We start from the raw sequence: 7097 nt of genomic DNA on the forward strand, positions 1-7097 counted from the left end.
GGCCCACACCCATAACACCAGTTACTTGGGAGGCTGAGGCAGGAGAATGACTTGAACCCAGGAGGTAAAGCTTGCCATGAGCTGAGATTGTGCCACTACACTTCATCCTGAGGGACAGAGTGAGACTCTGTCTCGAATACAAAATAAAATAAAAATATAAAAAATTAAATTAAATTAAAATAAAAAAATGCACCCATGTACAAGATTGTAGTTCCCAAGTGTCCGGAAGAAAGCTTATCCATCCCACTAACCAGGCCTTCCCTAGGAGCAAAGATGGAACTCCAGTTTCTCAGATGGCCATGAGCCACAGGAAGGGCAGGGGGTGGGACCAAAGAAGATCCTCTTGTTCTGCGTGACTTCCCTGAGTGTACGCATGAGCTCAGCCCGAATTGGGGCGAGGATCTCGTGATTGGCATGACCCCTGTTGTCAAGACACTCCAGAGGGGCAGGATACATGTCCAGGCCTGACTTGCTCAGCCTGCCTGTGTGACGCAGCAGGTCTTTCAGAGCATTTGTGGAGGTCTCATTTCCATGAAAGTAGAAGGTGGTGAGCTGGGAACAGTGGCTCAGGGCAGGCAGAAGGACCCTGAGTTGGGGGTCCTGGATCCGACAGTTCTCTAAGATGAGGGTCTTGAGAGTAGCAGCAACTTTCTCCAGCAGAACTCCAAGGGGCTGAAGATGGGTGGTCCACATTAGGATATGAATCAGATGCAGCTCCTTTAGCTGACTGAGGCTTGGGTAGTGAGACAGACACTCCATGTCCCGATCAGTTAGGTAAGCATGACAGAATGTAAAGGCCCCAAAGGGGTTCTTGAGGTACCTGGGGAGAGCAAGAAGTTAGTTATGGGCAATGGTGCCAGTTAGAGGAGGGGGTGGGAAATGATCTCAATGGTAAACTTGAAGTGGGCATTGAGTAATTCTGCACCTTACTACCACACAGGTGTTACAGTAACTGCAATGGGGAAGCCTGTTTCACCCAAACACAAGTTTGTTCCCATCATCAGATGATGGTCTGCGTGCAAGGTGCTGCCTGATGAAGACTCAGATCATTCAGGGGCAGCTCTGTTTTAGGCTCAGTCCTTTCAGCCTCGCTTGTGTGATTGGTACCACTCTCACACCTACTCTATCACCCTCCATCCCAGAAGCATGCACTTCCCGTATCAATTACCTTTCCTGGAGTTCAAGACAACCTTTCACAGACAGGGAATTACAGACAGGATGATTGGTGTTTATTAAGCTGCTGAGGACAGAGCTTCTACTGTGAAATGCACAGGTTTCATGCACTTTCCCTTCTTCTTTTTCTTTTCTTTCCTTTTCTTTTCTTTTTTTTTTGACACAGAGTCTCACTGTAACTTAGGCTGGAGAGCAGTGGCACAATCTCAGCTCACTGCAGCCTTCACTTCCCTTGCCTCAGCCTCCCAAGTGGCTGGGATTACAGGTGCCTGTCACCATGCTCAGCTAAATTTTGTATTTTTAATAGAGATAGGGATTCACTGTGTTGGCCAGGGTGGTCTGAAAGTCCTGACCTCGTGATCTGCCTGCCTCAGCCTTCCAAAGTCCTGGGATTACAGGCATGAGACATCGCACCAGACTGCACTTTCCCTTCTTTCATACCCTCCTCTTTATGAAGAATATGTTTTCATCATATTAACTTTATACACACTTCCTAAGGAGGAATTCACAAATGCACCTTCACTAGATCTGAATCCCCAACTAACTAGCTCCCTACACATCTCTCTCTGTAGCATCTACCCCAGGCCATCCCTCTGCCCTTATTTGAGTGGTCTTGTGATACCAACTTCAGGATATAGAGCACTGAACAGCTTAATGAGTTGACATTCTAGCATCCCATTCCCTGTGACATCCCCAGTGGATGGCACACAGTAGATGCCCACTAACGTTTACTGTGAAAAAGAACAAAACTATGTGTTATGGTCTGCAGAGAAAGCCCACCATCGTTTCCTACCTGAGCAGGTGCTCCAGGTGCTCTTTGATATTACTGACCTTTCTTATATAATTCATCTGGGGGTAGTACAGGCAGAGGAATGGACAATCCAAGTCAGGAATGAACTGCCATTGGCCGCTCACGTATAACTCACGCTCATAACCGAAGGCTAAAAAGTTTGCGAAGATTGCTCATCTGGCTCAGGTAAGGGGCAAACTTTCCTGTTTTATTCAGAGAGCACTTTTTCCAGACTTCCAACTCCTGGATACTGTCTAGGTATATCCTTTCCAATAGATTTCTGAAACTTGAAGTGGGCATTCAGTAATTCTGCACCTTTTTACAACACAGGTGCACTAGGCCTCTTCTGTAGTGGATCCACCTTCAGAGGTAGCTCAGGCATTCATCCTGTGTACTTTCCTCTAGGCAGAGGTCTATGAACACCTTCAAGGGCTGGCACTCTCCCATCCTTGCACAGTCCTCCACTGTCTGCCTCTTACTCATGGCCTCTGGGGAGCAGGAGAGGACCCTGACTCCAGACCATATGGTCCAGAAATTCTCATCAACATCCCTCAAATCCAGCACTTCAAGTTTCCACCTCCTGTGAGTAACATAGGGGAAAAACTCAGAGTGTGTAGGCAAGGACCGACCGTTGACCTGAACTTTCACTCCACATCCAGTACATGAGTCAGCTGCTCCTGTCCCAGTGCTCCTCCTTCTGTCTTTTCTCCATCCTGTTCCCCCTTGGATTCTGTGTGGTACCCACTTCTAGTACCTTTACCTTCCACTGGGAGGAAGCAGGTTCCTGTTTCCTCAGTGGACTCTGTATGGTGAGCAGTCCTTTTCCGGAGGATCTGGGCAATGGCCAAGGCCTCTCATGGGCACCATCAGAAGCCTCTGAGCCACCCTAGCTCCCCAACCCAACCACTCCTCCTGAGCCAGCTGTCCCTTCCCTGGATGCCTGGACCCTTCCCACCAGGCCACCTGAGTCACCTCAACTGGGGCAAACCTTCTGGGATACTAGTGTATCAAGTCCCTTCAGCACAGCTTGCAAGGTCTCCAGATGAGTTGTCTTCATCAGGGATCCCAGAGGGAGGTGAAGGGAGGGCCAGGCTTGCACCATCAGCTTCAGGGCCTCACAACGTCTCATGCTGAAGACCTCCATGAACATCAGAGGGGAGACCTCCCTGGGCAGCTAGTCCAGGATGAAGATAGTCAAGAACTGGTTCCTCAGCAGGCTCTGCCCTGCCAGCTCCAGGAGTCTGGATGGGGTCTGGAGGCTCATTCTGACAAATCTGCAAGGAAAAACTCTACAGCACAATCCAGCAAAAAGGCAAGTTCCTCAGGCTAATCCCCTGCAACCCCCAATTATCCCAGGGCCCAAGTCATTTCTCTAGCGTGTGTGAAAGAGCCCTCAGTTTACTCCAGTTCCTTTCTGCAATAAGTGGCCACAGAGACATAGTTCTACCCTTCTGGTACCATGAAGAATGTGTCCCAACTTCTAAAGAGCAGGCAAGATCCCTCCTAGTCCATGAATTATTAGCCACTGATCCACTAAACTCATAGCACTGGCAAATGTTACCGAGGATCTCTGAAGCTCAGATCTCATACCCAGCTAATCTTTTACTTTTTGACTTTTTGTAAAGACAGTGGGTTTCACTATGTTGTCCACACTGGTCTTGAACTCCTAGACTCGAACAATCCACCCACTTTGGCCTCCCAAAGTGCTGGGATTGCAGGCATGAGCCTCTGCCTGGTCTTATTATTGAAAATTTCAGCGAGAAGCTTTGAAAGCTATGTGACAGTGTTATGCATCATTGGCAAGACACAGATGTTTCCAATACACACCTCTCACACATATTCAAAATGAACCACTTTGGCTGTGTGCAGTGACTCACACCTGTAATCCCAGCACTCTGGGAGGCAGAGGCAGGTGGAGTATCTGAGGTCAGGAGTTTGAGACCAGCCTGGCCAACATGGTAAAGCCCTACCTCTACCAAAATTAGAAAAATTAGCCTGGTGCAGTGGTCTGTGCCTATAGTCCAAGCTACTAGGGAGGCTGAGGCAGGAGGATCACTTGAACCCAGGAGGCAGAGGTTGCAGTGAGCTGACAATACACCGCTGCACTCCAGCCTGTGAAATAGGCTAGATTCAAAAGAAAAAAAAAAAAAGAAAAGAGAGAGAGAGAGAACTACATTTGATTTGACTTCTTAAACTCTACCCAGTTAATCCTGATTGGATTTTTGGCTTTCTTCCAGATTAACTGATTGAATTAGATATTCATCCATGAAAGTGAAAGATTTAGGGATAGGGTGAAAGTCCAGGAGTCATTCACTGATTCCCTCCACAAACATGGAGGTTTACTAATATGTGTCCTTCATAGTCCTGAGTGTGAGATAGGGAAGTGTTGAATCTCTTCCTGATGTTAGACAGAAAGAAAGAAAACTTGAAAGTATCTTTGTTGAGGGATCCTTGGCCATATCAAATTTATCAAAATATTTCAGAGTTAAAACAGTTTTCAAAGACCTGGAGTTGACAGTCCCCAAGAAAACACAATAGAAATCTTCATGTATCCAATGATTACCTGGGTGGTATAATCTAATTTTTTTTGGTGTGGGTGTAGCTGAGTCTCACTTTGTCGCCCAGGCTGGAGTGCAGCGACTCCATCTCAGCTCACTGTAACTTCCGCCTCTGAGATTCAAGCAATCCTCATGCTTCAGCCTTCCACGTAGCTGGGATTACAGGCATGCACCCCCACACCCATGTCTCCATTCAGGAGGAAGAATTACAGTAAGGATGTGATTGGTTTAAAATTAAGGTCAAAGATTCTCTTTGGTTAAGGTTTTTTGTTTGTTTGTTTTTGTTTTTGTTTTTAGCAGAGTCTTACTCTGTTGCCCAGGCTGGAGTACAGCAGTGGTGTGAGCATGGCTCACTGCAGCCTCAATCTTCTGGGCTCAAGTGATTCTCCCATGTCAGCAAACCAAATAGCTGGGAATACAGATGCATGCTACCCTGCCTGGCAAATTAAAAGATATATATATTTTGTAGAGGCTGACCACCATTGGCTCACGGCTGTCGTTCCAGCACTTTGGGGGGCTGAGGCAGGAGGATCACTTGATGTCAGGAGTTTGAGAGCAACCTGGCCAGCATGGTGAAACCCCACCACTACTAAAAATACAAAAATTAAGCAGGCATGGTGGCGGAGGGATGTAATACCAGCTACTCAGGAAGCTGAGGCTTGAAAATTGCTTGAGCCTGGGAGGAAGAGGTTGCAGTGAGTTGAGCTCTTGCCACTGCACTCCAGCCTTGGCAACAGGGTGAGACTCCATCCCCGCTTCAAAAAAAGAATGTTTTGTAGAGATGCATTTTTGCCATGTTGCCCAGGTTGGTCTCAAATCCCTGGGCTCAAATGATCCTCCCGCTTTGGCCTCCCAAGGTGTTGAGGTTATGGACATGAGTCATTGCTCCCATCAAGAATTTTGAAATGACATAAACCAAAGCACAATCCAATTTTTTGAAATAAAGACAAAACTGCATATAGAGGAAAAAATTCAAATCTTCAAATTGTTCATATATATATATAAAAGACAGATATAGCTCGGTGACATCATAGGCTGCACTGTCCTCATCCCAGACCAGCTGACTATAGGTCAGATGGGAGTGTCCTTCCAGAAATGAGTGACTTACCAGATCTGGACTGAGTTTGCAGGGTGCTTAGACCTCAGGAAGAACCTAGCAGGAACTCCAGACTTGTAGACTTTGGGTCTCTCCTGTGGGTCTTCAGGAACTTTTATTGATCTTTCTAATCACAACTCCCACTCACACCCCTCCATGTATCCAGTGCTTGCTTCCAATCAAAAAGTGCTATCTGATTGCATTTCTGAAGCTCCACCCAGTTAATCTTGATTGGGTTTTTGGCTGTCCCCAGATTACTGGATTGAATCAGATATCCATTCATATCAGCTATCCATATTAAGTTCATGAATCAAGAAATTGACAGTGTTAGGAATAGGGTGGAAATCAAGAATTCACTCATTAAAGGCCGGGTGAGGTGGCTCACACCTGTAATCCCTGCACTTTGAGAGTCCAAGTTGGCTGGATCACCTGAGGTCAGGCGATCAAGACCTGCAAGGCCAACATGGTGAAACCCCATCTCTACAAAAACACAAAAATTAGCCTAGCATGATGGCAGGTGCCTGTAATCCAGCTACTCAGGAGGCTGAGGTGGGAGAATCGCTGGAATCCAGGAGGCAATGGTTGCAGTGAGCCAAGATTGCACCATTGCACACCGTTCTGGGTGACAGAGGTAAACTTTGTCAAAAAAAAAAAAAAGAATTCATTCACTCATGAACTCCACAAACACTGATGGAATTTTACTGATATATGACCTATATAGTCCTGAGTTTGAGGCAGGGAAGGGTTTGATTGGTTCCGGATATTAGACAGAAAAACAAAACCTGAAAGTAGTGTTGGGAGATCTTTGGCCACATTAAAATTAAAATTAAAATTATAATTAAAATTAAAATTAAAATTATAAAATTGTTTTATAGTTAAAACAGCTTTGTAAAAACAGAGAAGTCATCCCTACAAAATCAAAAAAATCTCCATGTATCGAATGGTCTTGTGGGTTTTATATCACCTAAGGTAGCAATTTATTTGCTCATGCTGGTGGAAGAGAGGTGCCACTGAGGGCTTGAGTGGTCTCAGGGCTTAGGTTAAGGCTTGTCTGGAAGAAATTGAAACCATATCTCTAAACTTTATAAATTTGATCAGTGAGAAAGAGAGGGGGAGGAACAAAAACAAACCAAGCTTGCAGCGCATTCAGCATTCACCAGGAGGTCAGCTTGCCCTCTGACCTGCTTCCTCATGGTTGCTGGCAGCCTACTGTCCCAAAATCGTGTAGAACTTAGACTACAATTCCCCTTAACTACGCTGCAGACAACAATTTAAGCATTGTGAAACATTAACTTTTTCATTTGAGATATTCTTTCAGGTTCTGCATGTCAGTGAAATTACTGATGCGAGCTGATCTGAAGGGCCCTGCAAGGCATCAACTCACCAAAGAATGCTGTTCTGATATCGTGATAACTTCATACCTCTTATTGCCATCAAACTACACCAACTTTCCAGCCCCTTGTTATCCAGGATCCACTGG

General features: G+C 45.9%; 1 pseudogene; it reads right to left on the reverse strand.

The window, feature by feature from the left end:
- Positions 1-261: 261 nt before the first annotated feature.
- LOC115933299 (PRAME family member 10-like) lies at positions 262-3227 on the reverse strand (annotated as a pseudogene).
- Positions 3228-7097: the final 3870 nt, after the last annotated feature.

This window comes from Gorilla gorilla, chromosome 1 (assembly GCF_029281585.2).
Source record: "Gorilla gorilla gorilla isolate KB3781 chromosome 1, NHGRI_mGorGor1-v2.1_pri, whole genome shotgun sequence".
Classification (NCBI taxonomy): domain Eukaryota; kingdom Metazoa; phylum Chordata; class Mammalia; order Primates; family Hominidae; genus Gorilla; species Gorilla gorilla.